The sequence below is a fragment of the Fukomys damarensis genome, unplaced genomic scaffold (assembly GCF_012274545.1).
Source record: "Fukomys damarensis isolate Sample0158 unplaced genomic scaffold, DMR_v1.0_HiC HiC_scaffold_37, whole genome shotgun sequence".
Classification (NCBI taxonomy): Eukaryota; Metazoa; Chordata; class Mammalia; order Rodentia; family Bathyergidae; genus Fukomys; species Fukomys damarensis.
Window position 1 is genome coordinate 48,773,657 of NW_022900949.1, and position 14,127 is coordinate 48,787,783.

The window sequence follows — 14,127 nt, forward strand, 5'->3', positions numbered from 1 at the left end:
CTCCAGACAATAAATTGGAACAGTTTCCTCTTCAGGATTTTTCATGAGCTGGGAAGTCCTTTTCCAGGCCACGTTCAAGTGGTTAGGCTTTCTTCTGACTCTCATATTGCCTGGAACCCATTAGCTTTGTTGCCTAATAGGCTTCTTACCCCTATAAGCATTCTCTTGCTCTCTTCTTTAGTTCCTTATTTTGATTGATACATATTAATGCCAAAGATTCATGGGACTCAATATGATGTTTCAATACATGTACACAATGTGTCAGGATCAAATCAGCATAATTGACACATCTACCACCTCAAACATTTATCATTTATTTTTGTTGTAACTATTCAAACTCTTTCTTTTTTTCTATTTTGGAATATATAGCAAACAGCTGTAAACTATAGTCATCCTTCTGTGCTACAGAGCTCTATTTCACTTAAGAGTATGGCCTCAATGTACATGCATTTTGTATTTGTAAAAAGTACATCTTCCTTATTCAGTCACCAGTTGATGAGCATTTGGGATGTTTCCAAGTTTTAGCTACTACAAACTGAGCCACTATAAACAGGAGTGTACATATATTCGTGGTATGATGCTTTTAATTCTTTTGGGAAGATACCCAGCAGGGGAATAGCAGGGTAAAATGGGACCTCTAATCCTAATTTTTTGAAGAATCTTCACACTGATTTCCACAGCAGTGAAAATAGGACACACATATGTTTCTCTGATGTGAGAAACTGAAAGTGTAAGTGAAAGAATCAAAATGTGTAGTAGATAACATGAAATAGGAAGAAAAGGTACAAAGGAGAAAGGGAAATAGGGAGGAGAGGTAGAGGAAAAGAAAGAAAGGAAAGAAAAAAAGATGAGAAAAAAAGAAAAACAGAGAAACAAAGTTTGTGTAAATAGGGAGGGATGGAAGGGAGGGAGAGAGGGAAAGGGAATGGGAAAAAGCAAGAACCAAGATATACCATGTGCAGATACAGATCCCCAATAGCGAATATGATCATAATGTATAGCTAAAATGTACCAATAAACTTAATTTTTTAAAAACTCTAGATTTTTTGTCTCTTTTCTAACTCTTTGTAATACCTGTTATCAAACCTCGCTCTACTTTTCCTGCCTTCTGCCCTTCTTAATCTCTGGTGAAACTATTCTGCCCTCTACTTCTATGAGATCAGCATCTTGGTTCAACACAGAAATCTCTCTCTCCTCTTTGAGCAGGCACATGGCTTCAGCTTTGCTCATTTCACTGCCGTTCTGTTTCATATGAGGTCCACAGGGAGGTTTAGCTTGTATTTAAGCCTGTTGGTGTCCTTTCTCTCCCTTTATAGTTTATCGTTGTTATTCATTTGCAGCTTTAGGGACATCAACTCAAAAATGTGAACTTAGGAGCAGTCTTAATGGAAGACCCTGATGGAGTTTCTTAACCCCCTAATGTATGATTTATCATTTGGCATTTCCAACTTAGAAATAAGCAGTAGGCTGTCAATTTTACCTCACTTGGATTCAAGGGACCTGCAACCACCAGGTTTGGAGCCACTGGCATACTTTATCCAACATGAGAGATTTTAAATGGCCCTTTCCAAAGTGCCTTTTCCAGAGCCTAGAAAAAATATATCAATTTGGGCATAAATTGAGTACACAGTCTAACTGCTGACTATGTGGAACGTGGAATATGGAAAGATCTCACTTGAGACACTGAAACTCTCAAACCATTAGCATCTAACAGGAGAGCTTCATTTACCACTCTGACTTTCAGTACCGGGCGAATAGCAGCGTCACGGAGATGGACAGCTACAGGCCAGCTGAGTCAGCAAAGCTGCCGAGCAGGGGCCATCAGGAGCCAGTCCCAGATTCATGTTAACAAACTTTCACACATCTGAGTCCTCTAAAAACTGAAAACAGCCAAAGGGTGAGATCATAGTGAGAATTTGGGGAATATCAGGGGTGTGGTCCAGCCTGTATTTCAGCGTACATACTTGCTCTCTCATTAAAGCACCCCATGAATTTCTTGCTTTCTACCTAGATCAAGAAATCTACTACTGACATCAAATAATGGTGCTCTGTTTCTTCCTTTCTAAGAGATCAAGATAATGGGTGCAATGTTTTTTAAATGTTGAAATTCTTCTCATCACATTTTCTTGAACTTTAGAGCCAGCTGTACTTCTTAGTAACAGATCACTAGAGGAAACTTAGAAGCTTAAGTTCCCAGCTGTCACTGAACTTCAATAGCCTTGTAAAGACTGCCAACCTCATCTTCATATTATATTTGATAATTGGGCTTATGTTTATTATTTTTATTCTTCCGAAGTGTGATTTCTAAAAATGTCTTATGCATTTTTTATAAAGGCAAGACCCACTTTAAAAGTGTTGTTTCTGTTGCTTAAATAATTTTTCAAAGAATGTTAATTCTCTTGGCTCATCATTGAAATGATCTAGAAAAAGAATTTCTATTTTTCAAAAATTGGGGCAAAATACTGAATTAAACAAAGCTAAGCATTTTAAATTTTCACTTTAGGAATCGCTGGCTCCTTTAATACTCTTGAGTGCAAATGATTCCTCAAGAAAGGAATCCAGTATTTCATCTTTCTAGGCTCATCCAGTCATGGAAACTTCTTCCCAAAATCTTCTAGGAGCTTTGAGTCTGCAAAGTTCTCTGTGGGAAACACCACTATAATCCAACAAAAGGGATCTCAACTTGTATGAGATTATTAAGGAGAATAATACTTTTTGCAATAGAGAACAAAGTGCTTCCAGTGAGTGAAAATAAGTGAGACTCAGCCTAAGGACAGACAAATAAACCAAGAGAGAATAGGACTAGTAAAACCACAGGAAAGAGTTTCAAAAAGAAAGGTGAGGGCTGAGGATTTAGCTCAGTCGTTCCACCTCCTGCCTCACAAGCACAAAGTCCTGAATTCGATCCCTGGTACCAAAAAAAAGGAAGGTGAAGTTGATCAAATCCAACAGCATTAAGATAGGGCAAGGGCCACAGCAAGAAATAAATAGAGGCACGTCCCTTTTATACTATAACTACTGGCTTCCCTTTAGCTCTTCTAGGGGTTCCTGCAAAATCTCAAGTTTATTATTAAAAATGTCCTGTACTTTAACCTCTTCACAGTCACTCTCCCATTTTCTGCTTCAGCAAAATCTGAATCTCTGCCTTTATTTCCAGCTCCTTACAAAATTACTGCTTCCTTTTCCCACTACCAACCCTCCATTGATCCAGAGATGGGATTGGAAAAATCTCTCCTTGTACTGCTTTCTGGCCTGACCATCATTAAAGTACTAAAATATTGGTACCTGACTTACTCTTTGAGTTTTCACTTGAAGTTCACCACAGGCCTGATGATTTCAATGTCTCTGTCAATGAAACCTCTAGTTTCAAAATCCTTTCTTCTCTACAGTGAGTGCAGTTCATCACTACTCCACCCCACAGGCCACTCCTGATCCCACCTTGAATTGTACGATGACTGAGAACTCTTGCGCTTGTGATTCCCTCAGTTCCTTGCCTTTCATTCACTATCAGCTGCCCCCAGCCTCTTTTCCCTTCCCTGGGAGAATGCATCCCTTTGTGGGGCCTGACAGCCCCAGCCCTGTTGCCCAATGTGTTGTTCCTGGAATCTAACCTCTTGTTCTCTTCCCTTTGCTGATCTACCCACCCTTCAATTCAACTTTCACATTGCTCCCTTTAAAACCTGCTGAAACATTAATTTGAGTATGGTGCTGCTCTATTAAAATCCATGTGGTGGCTCTCTCATCCCCATGGAGCAAAATGCAAGCTTTATAACAGAATGGCTTTCATCGCCTGGTCCACATCTATTCTCCTGCCTTGCACCTTCTGTGCTTCCCCTTCTTTCTATGCTCCAGACAGCTGTACTATGACAGCCAGCCACATACTTAACACCACATCACCACTGCTGCCACCCCCACCTACCTTTCTTATCCTTTATCTCTTCCAACTGGAAAAAACTTATTCAGCTTTCAAATCCAAGTTCTGGTCTCACTATTTGTGTCTGGACCGATACAGCTATAATTAATTACTGTGGTCATGATGCACTCCATGTAGCCACTATACTCCAGGCCAGCCTCAGCCATAGGTCCTGTGAGATGGCAACACATCTTTTTTGAAAACAGATTTGTACCTTCCCGATATAGAAATCATCAATTAACATTTGATGACTGAGTGAAAATTTAGAAAAATAGATGAGGTAAAATGCTGACATTAAATGATTTATATACTAGGTATGCAAGCTGATAAACTGGGAATAAAGAAATCTGGTTCAATTCCACTTCCGTCACTCACCATTTGTGACCTGGGAAATGTCACTTATAATAATACGGATTGAGCATTCATTGCCCAAAACACTTGGAACCAGAAGTTGAAGTGTTTTGAGCTTTGGAACATTTACACACTTTAGCACTTGAATATCTGAAATCAGAAAACACAAAACCTGAAATGCTCTAAAATATAAAACAAAGCTTGGATTTGGGAGCATTTCTCAAATTTCAGATTTCAGATTAGAGATGCTTAATCTGTCGTTGTTATTCACTAAAATGTTTATCACAAATTAGCCATGGCATCATTCCAGCTTGACTATAATTTTGTTACCATTCCCATTTCACAGAAGGTGAGATAGTGACTCTATGGAGTTGAATAACTCATTACAAATCCAGATATAATGGAGATGAGCTGGGGTTAAAATCTAAGCTAACATCCAGAGACAATGTTTAGCATATTGCTCCCATGTCCTAGGTCTTCAACATTCTAATCTACTTTATGGGTTGTTCTGAGAATAAAAACAAGTTAATATGTATCACAGCAAAGTACTCCTCAAATGTGAGTTTTCATTATATTGTAAGCCATTAATTCACCAGCCCGCCCTTCTATCCCCCCAAAAAACTAATCATTTCAACATCTTTAGCAGTTTGAATGAAGCTGTTAAAAAGAATCTGAATTAAACGTGGGATTGGAGCCAATTACAGTTTCTGATAAAGTTAATCTGTTCTAATTTGTTGTTGTTGTTGTTGTTGTTGTTGTTGTTGTTGTTGTTGTTGTCATTCAAGATCCAAGAATTATTTCTGGATTGCAGAGGGAGCAAACTATTTCTTGAGCCCAGGACACAAAGCCCCATCCCTCCCCAAAATGCAGAGGTAGCATAATAAAAAGCTCCTGGAGGAATTTTCACCAAGTTGCGCTGTTAAAACTTTCCTAAGGGACATCCATGGGCTGTAATTGCTCTAGTCCAGCTTGGCCTGTCGAGCTCCTGAATTAAGTGAGTGAGTTGAAATTTTCAGTGGAACCATTTGGGATATAACCTCTAACTCTCTCCAGAGCAGCCCACTGCTCATTATAGCAGAGGCCTTATCACCTCCACTCAGTTTCTCTTAAAAGCTCAGTAGCATCTCTCTCCCTGCTGGAACCTGCCAGAACTCTTCCTGAATGGGAAGGCAGAGCAGCAAATAGTGCCCCCTACACCTGAGCAACAGAAGCTCAAACCCAGCTTTTAACATCAATCTGCTGAGGAACTTGGAATGGATGTCCTTGGACTTCAGATTAGAAGCCCAAAATTTAATCTCCCTTTTTCTACTTACCATACTGTGGAAGTTAGCACTCTTGGATCCCCAATTTATTCACCTGGCCTGGCTAATTTACATGAAGAACCAACTAGTAGGCTTGGAGATAGAGAAGATGAGAAACAGTAAGGTGTGAGGCCAATTTGATTTCTATCACACAAACAGCATCCCTTCTAAAATTACCCATTGAACTTCATTATGTGCTCACTACATGCCAAGTACTGTGGTAGGGGATAGGAAGTCTAAGTTGAATAAGACACTGTTCCGTCCCTTGGAGATTCACAGTCAGGAACAGGAGGGAAGGCAAGAATTAGGATTCAGATGTGGTTAGTGCAATGAGAGATATCATTGGTTCACACTGGCACACAGGTAAGGAGATAGGGAGAGGGGACTGCACAGGGTTTTGCAATGGTGATGTCAGATTTAGAGTTTAAGAGATAAGTTGGAATTTAGAAGAGGAGCAATATAGTGTCTCCAAAGTGTGGATGGGAAGCAAGAGAAACTATATAGGAGTATAACAGGTGTGTGATGCCTGCTGAGGAGTGGAGCACTGGGCTGCAGAAAGAGAAGTCACTGTAGGGAGCACAGATGTCCTATAGAGAGTTCCGTGTTCCCTGGACTGCCCTCCTGGGGTTGAGCACACATAGAGGCACAGCAGCTGGTCAGCAAGTCTTTGTGTTCATTGAAGCAAGAGACAGTGAGAGAAGTGATAGTAGAGATAGAGCCTATAACTTCCTTTTGAATTAGTAAAATTAAAATAAGCAGACAAAATAAAATCATTAAAGAGAGAAACCAACAAGGAAGAGGAGACAAGCTAATCAGTCAGTATTGGTCACTGACATAAAAAGAGTTGATTCAGCAACTATCTTTATGTGGTCTCTTGCTCTCCAGCAGACAATTCTCAAGCAACATAAAACTCGCAGGCACACACAGAGACATATGGACATAGACACACACACACACACACACACACACACACACACACACACACCTACAGAAATGTATCCACAAGTACAATACATGTGCATGACTATTCATCTCAACATACATATAAACACTGCCTTAGGTACTTCTCTTGCAATGCTGAGACAAAATATGCAAGACTCAAAGTAAAAGGGGAAAAGGTTTATTTAGCTTACAATTCATAATTACAAGTCCATAATTTCCTGGCTCTAAGGCAGGGTGAGAAAGTGGCAACAGTTCATTGTGGCAGAAGACAGCAAAAGAAGACAAGAGGACTCCGGAGTCTTTCTGCCCCTTTTATCTTATACAGACTACTGGGATTAATGTGGTGCTGAACCAATCAGTGTACTGGTTTAATAATCACATGCCTTTAATCCCAACATCACACATCGTAGACTAAACCACCTCCAAAATAGCCCCACCTTATTCACGTGAGGCTTTGGGGGAACATCTAAACACAAGCCATAACAAACATACTCACTGCATTGCACAATCCACACACATACAAGAATACATATGTGCATATGTACAAATCCACACATACACGCATCAGTCCATTAAAGAGAATGATCATATTATCCCCACTTGGCAGACAAAAGTCAGAGGCATAAAATTAAATAAGTGTTTGCTCACAATTGCTCAAATATCAAGTGACTCAACCCGGATTTGAACACAGAAACGTACTCCAAGCTCTATACCTCTAATTTCCACATAAACTCAGCTCCACAGGCAAAAATACAGAAGTCAACTACAAAAGAAGAAAGCCATTCTGGTAAGGAAAATCCACTTGTAATTGACAATGTTTTGGTGGTATGAAAAAATTTTAATCATTAATATCTAAAATTTTAATATAAAAATTTATAATCCAATAATAATATACATAGACAATTTATCTTTCAAGTGTAGAAGCTAAAAGAATGGTATCCTAGCTCTGCAAATACCCTGAAAGATTTATTGGAAAAGCTGTACTTTTAACAAATAAGGAAAGAAGCAAATTAAGAGCTCAAGAATTATAAGTGGACTTTGTGTACTTCAGTATTATTAAAATACATTGAGCAAAACCTACTAAAATATAATTTTAGAAGAATAAATTTATAAAAGTATAATTTTGATGGGAAATTTGAACATACTTTTATAGATAGTGGGTGTCAAATAAGCAGCAAGGAAAGAATGTTGATGATATAAATAATATAAGGGAGTGTTAACTGCATATATATATATATGGTTATGCATATATACCTATACATATGTGTATGCCTCCATAGAGTTTGAAATCTGTCCTCTGAAAGATTAAATAATTGTTTTCTGTGATCCATGCCACACTTACAAAATTCTGATCATTATATACAAGGAGTAACCAAAATATACGGTGAATGTTTCATTTTTTTTTTTAGTTACTGAAAGTTTTCTGGGGATTACTTAAGATTTTTTTATTGGTACATATTTGTAGTTCATAATGATTACATTTATTGTTGGAAATTAGTACGTGTACAAAATACATCTTAATTAATCTTCTTTTTCATCCTGTGCTCCTAATCTATCTCCCTATCCTTCCAAATCTTTGTCTCCTTCCAACTTGCTAAAGCTCTATTTTCATCATTTCCCCCTTCCATTCTTTATGAAAATATTTATTGCGGTAAAGGCGTGTTGCTATGAATCCCCTTCAAAACCTCCCCTTTGCTTCAGGCACAGTTACCAGTCTTGCTTCTTTCTGAAGCAGTTCTGGCAGTCCTCTTTGGTGAGTGTCTTTACAAGGTGTGATAAAACATGTAGTGAATGTTGCTGCCAGGTGACATCCAAAGGAGAAGCAAACTCGTAAAACCATTACAGTGTGTCCTCATCCACCTTATTCTGTGGATCTGGCACCACAGGACTTCTACTCTTTCCCAAAGTCAAAATGACTTGAAAAACACAAATTGTGAATTGATTCAGGACATCGTGGCAGCCATGACAGCACAACTGAAGACACTCATGAAAGAGGATTTCCAGAGCTGCTTCAGAGAGTGGCAAGAGGATGGGATAAGTGTGCTCCAAATGAGAAAGGGTATTTTGAGGAGGATTAATGACAATGTGTCTTTTATTGTAATAATTTTTCAATGTAATCATTCACCTTTTTTTCCTATTACATCTTGTATAAGTTCACAAAAAAACTGGATAAAACTGTGCATGCTATAGTGTTTACATTAAAAATTAGTTTCACAATCTATGTTGAAATTTCCAGTCACTATGAATAATTTAAAAATCCATGCTTAAATAAATCAGAAGAGAAATAAAAGTTTCACTTGTGTAAGTCTTAGAAAACAAAAATAATAGGACCCTAGGTTAATATGAATTGAATGAGTACAAAACTATTCTCAAAGAAAATCTAATGAATTTCTAATTCTTTGAGCATTAAACAAAAATGAATGAAAATAACTGAGACCCCAGTTTTAGCTAAAGAATTAGAAGGACATTCTTAAAAAGAAAAATAACTAACTTCTGAAGCTAAATAGAAATTAATAAATTATAAAAGGAATCTGTAGAACTGATAAAATGTCTATAAGCTGAATATACACCTAGTAAATAAAGCACTTAATCAAGAAATACAAAAATTAAGAATTATAAAGATGTGTGGCCAAATTGCATAGAGATTTTTAAAAACTCCCACGTAAAGCTCTCCATTCAGGTTTTCAAAGGGTTGGAAAAAACAATAATTTTCTATAAAATATAAATCAAAGCTGATTCAAAACCTAACTAGATAAATAATTTAGGGGGCATAGGAAAGTTCAGTTGAATACCTGCAATAATAAAGTCAAGGCCAGAGAGTTTTACAGGCAAAGGGATTTCAAACCCTGAGACAGAAAATTTCCACATTCTGTGTCTATGTGTATACGTGTACAAGTGTATCTATGCATACAAATAATATATAGTATTTATTAAATCATGGCTAGATAGATGAAAGATTTCTGATTCATTATAAGAAGCCAGAGTAAGTCTGCTTATGAAAAACTTCCTGACCAAAGTCACTTCCAAAATAAACTATAAACCGAAGGTGGAATGGGTAGGGGAAGGGTAAAAAGGGAAAAGAAAAAAATGTGAGATAATGAAAAGATGGAAATAAAGTGTTTGTAGATGGGGAGGGAAGGAGGGGGTGAAGGGAGGGCAGGGACAAGGAAAAAAAATGAGAACCAAGACTTGTCATGTAGAGGTACAAGATCCCAACAAGGAATGCAACTGTACTGTATCCCTAAAATGTACCAATAAACTCAATTAAAGCTGAATAAAAACCAAAATAAACTACAAACCAAGCTTTCTTTTCAGTATAGATATCAGTAAATATTTTATGCACAATTAAAAGGACCATTTTAACAATTTAATTGAATTTATTTCAAAATTAGACTGTCATGTTAACTAAAGGATAAAATTCACATTTGATGGTGAACTTAAATAGTTTCTAATAAAATTCAGTCAAGCATAGAAGGATGTATCCTTTCGATGCAGTGGGCTGGACTAAGTTGCTTGCCAAAAATGTAGAATCATGAGCCTCATCCTAGACTTCTAAGTTCTGGAAAAGAATTCCCAGATTCTTTTTTTTTAAAACAAAATTACAACTAATTCTTATGAACACTAAAGTTTGAGAACTACTGATCTCAATCAAACTAGCTAACAATAATAACAGAGGTAACACTGACATAAGAATATTTTTCCCATAAAATTCACAGAAAATATAAGGTGTCTGCTCTTAGCCCAGTCAGTTATCTAAACTCTGAAAATAAACGATATGAATATTTGAAAATAAAATCTAGCACTATTATTTGAATGATTATTGTGATTATAATCTGGTAAGCTCCAATGAACTAAATATCCTTCATAATGAATAGGAGCATTAACTAAGTTGGCTGGATAAAAATTGGCTATACAAAAATGAATAACTTCCCTGTATGCTAACAATAATTGGCTAGAAAAACAATGACAAGAAAATATTCAGTTTGGAATAAACAAATGAAATTATTTGGGGCCTTTATAAAAGTATATTTTAATAAATAGTGAGAACTAACATTTCCTTAGAATGTATCACTTACTATCATAAAAGTATCAATTAAATCATAAGCGATTTAAAATGTAGCCATCAAATTGGTTTAACACAAACACCACTGTCTGGAAGCATATAGAGAGAAATAAAAACAGAAAACTAGCTAAGAAAATTATGACGACTTGTGACAGAGGCTTACTCTGCCTCATGTTAAAGTCTATCATGAAACTCTAACAATTAAAATGATTTATTGCTGATACAGGAATAGTTGGAAAAGTCTCGCACCGGAAACAATTCATGTAAGAGGATGAAGACTCACATGTATCCCCAGTTTTCTTTCCTGTGTCTCTTAGATGCCTGTAATAGCTAAGAGTTGAAGCACACCATGCTCCTTTTCAGGCTCCACTCTGGCACCTGACCCTGTCTGTTTTTTCTATACCTCAGTGACCTCTTTTGATTCTGTGGTTATAAGTACAGTTCCTTCTCTGTACTTTTGAGCAACACATGTCCATTTACTTCCAACACTATTGCCCCTGGCACTCCAGCTCAAGGTTTCTATTTGCCTGTTTGGCCCCTCCTCCCTAGGTGGCTCTGAAATATTATGAATGTCACACATCTAAAAACAAGCCCTTAATTTCCCCTACCAAATCTTCTCCTCTGCAAGGCTGCCAAACTCAAAAACAGGTACCACCATCGTGATCATTGCCCTTACACAAAGCCTTACAGTTGATGCTTACTGGGCTGGACACCTAGATCATTTGTTGAATCATGATACAATAAACATGGGAGTGTAGAATGGATAAACAAAACATGGTACATATACTCAGTGAAATATTGATCAGCCATAAAAAAGAATGGAACCTTGCCATTTGTGACAACATGGAACTGAAAATCATTATGTTGACTGAAGTAAGCCAACTACAGAAAGACAAGTGTCATATGATATCACTCATACATGGAATCTAAAAAGGGGATCTCACAGAAGTTGAGAGTAGGATTTCAGAGACTGGGAGAGTAAGAGAGAGAAAGTAATGATGAAGGTTAAACGGTGGGTACTGACTTCCAGATAGATAGGAGGAAAAGTTTGGGTATAATTGCCCTGTAGGACAACTATAGATATTGATAATGTAGTATATATTTCAAAAAAACTAGTACAAAGGATTTTCAAGATTTTCTCCACAAAGAAATGATAAATGTTTGAGGAGACAGATGTGTTTCATTTGATTTAAACATTTTACAATGTATACATGTATCAAAACATCATATGGTACTTCTTATATATGTACAATTTTCACATTTTATTTTAAAAATTAATTTAAAATTTAAAATAGTCCTATGGAGACATTTTTGAGCCTTGTCTTCCTGTTTGGAAAGCCCTATGGAAAGACCTTCAAGCTATATTTTAAATACAGCCACTTCTCACCATCTCCTATGCCACATCCTCAGCCGGCTTTGTTCCAGGATAGGTCCTTGCAAGAACATCTGCAGTAGTCTGCCTACCATCCTTCTGGTCTGCAGGCATCCAGAATGATTCTTATAACCCTGGCCATATCCTCTCCGCTTAGAATCCACCAATAGCTTCTGATCACACTTGGATTATCCAGATTCCTTACTTTGATCCACAAAAATTCCATGTGGTATGGGCTTGCCTAGAGCTTTGCCAGTTATATGATCAAGTGTTTAAAAGAGTATGACCACGTACACTTGCATAAGTTAGCCATAAGTCTTACTGATATGAAGGATATGTAACAATTGGCAAGTAGTAATAAATAATATAGTATTCTTCACTGTAAACACTATATAGTAAATGGATTCTCACAGATGCTTGCATTGCCTCTTGTCAGACTCTCATAACCTTAACCACCCTATGGCTACAATTAATTAGTGAATATAGTTCTAAACTGAATGTTGGTTGATATATTTCTTAATGTTAATGAAGAGGAAGAGAGTGAAACAATGAAAACATACACTTAACTTCCTTTGTTCATCAGCAATGCAAATAAGATTTTGCAGAATTGGAAAATAACGTTTAGAAGGTAATTTCCCCAATTTTGTGCTATTCTCAGTGCAAGTGCTGAAGATATTAATTTTAATTTAATCTATATTGTTAATGTATTCTTCATCACTTTAAGCCTAGACAATTAACAAAACAATAAAAGAATCCATGGATTTGTAGAATTTGCTGATTTCTGTGGTTTAAGTAGTGTCATTATGGCTGACTTCAAGCTACCAACATTCTATGCACAGAATACAGTGTTGTGAAGAGATACATAGTAGCACAGGTTGAATGGTGTATCCATCAAACAGATAAAATAGATTCAGCTAACTTTAATGGCATAGATAATAGTCCAATATACTAAAAAATTAGAAAGTCAGAACATTTGAGCGTTGATTACCCTCATTATTAATACAATGTACTTTGTGTTAGGTTTATATTATTTAAATTTTGATAGTGGCTATGTTTAACAACTAGATTGTGCAATTCCTTAAAGTTTTCCAGATAGCTTGTCTGGACAAGTAAGAGTAACTTCCAGCACCCTGCCTCACCCCCACACATCCAGTCTCTCCTTTCTCTCTCTACCTTACCCCACTTTAGCCACACTGGGCACCTGATGCCTCCTCATGTGAGTGTTCCTCCATCTCCAGGCATTAGCACTTACTGTTCACAAAGAAGCACCAGAGCCTGAAACACCCATCCAGACAGCTCCACAGCTCAAAGCACCATCCCTCCTGGCTGCTCAGACTTGAACAGCACTGCAGGTGTCTCTACTCCCTTGGGCTGCTTTGTTTGGCTTCTTAGTATTTACCACTTGCTAATATTTTATATGTATTTTATTTGTTGATTGTGTGACTCCACAATCCACTAGAATTTAAAACCCATAATGGAGGTCATTGCCTTCCTTGACACTGTTGTATCTCAGATAATTTTTTCTTTAATAAATTTAGGAATGAACTCAATGCTTTCAAAATTAAGATTTATCAGGTAAAAAAGTCTATAAAGAAAATTATAGAAAAGAACAAAGGAGCAATAGCATGAATTTGTGGTATCTCTACCAAGTCAAGTGATACATAAGAAATGAATATAAGAATAGTAAAAACAAAGGACATGCATATTCATGACATAAAAGATGAGAAAAATCATTTTAAATGGTAAATGTTTTGTTAACAAAGAAATACAAACTAAAGAAATAGTTTTCTGGATAGTTTTCTAGCAAATTACATACACAAGTATGGGTCAAAGTTAAAAGTCCAACTTTAGCATAACACTATAGGCAGGATATAAATTAATCTAGCTACTCTGAAGGATAATTTGGTGAATTATACCATAGAATTTTCATTGGTATAATCTAACATTTTTTTACTGCTATGAATTTATACTAAGGATATAATCAAGGATTTGTACAAAAATGCCAATGATGTTTAAAATATTAAAACTGGAGAGAAAGAAAGAACAAAAGGAGGAGGAGCAGGAGGACTAGGGAGAAGAAATTGAAGACCTTATTATTTAAAAAACAGAAATTACAAATATTACTTATGGTATTTCTATGAAATGGAATATGTCATGGTCACTGAAAAGGAGTTATAGTTTCAAC

The 14,127-nt window shown here is 36.6% G+C and overlaps 1 protein-coding gene across 3 annotated transcripts in view; it reads right to left on the reverse strand.

Annotated features, from left to right (window-relative positions):
- LOC104863178 overlaps window positions 1–14,127 on the reverse strand; it is a 262,181-nt gene that overhangs the window by 35,060 nt on the left and 212,994 nt on the right. The window lies entirely within an intron of this gene.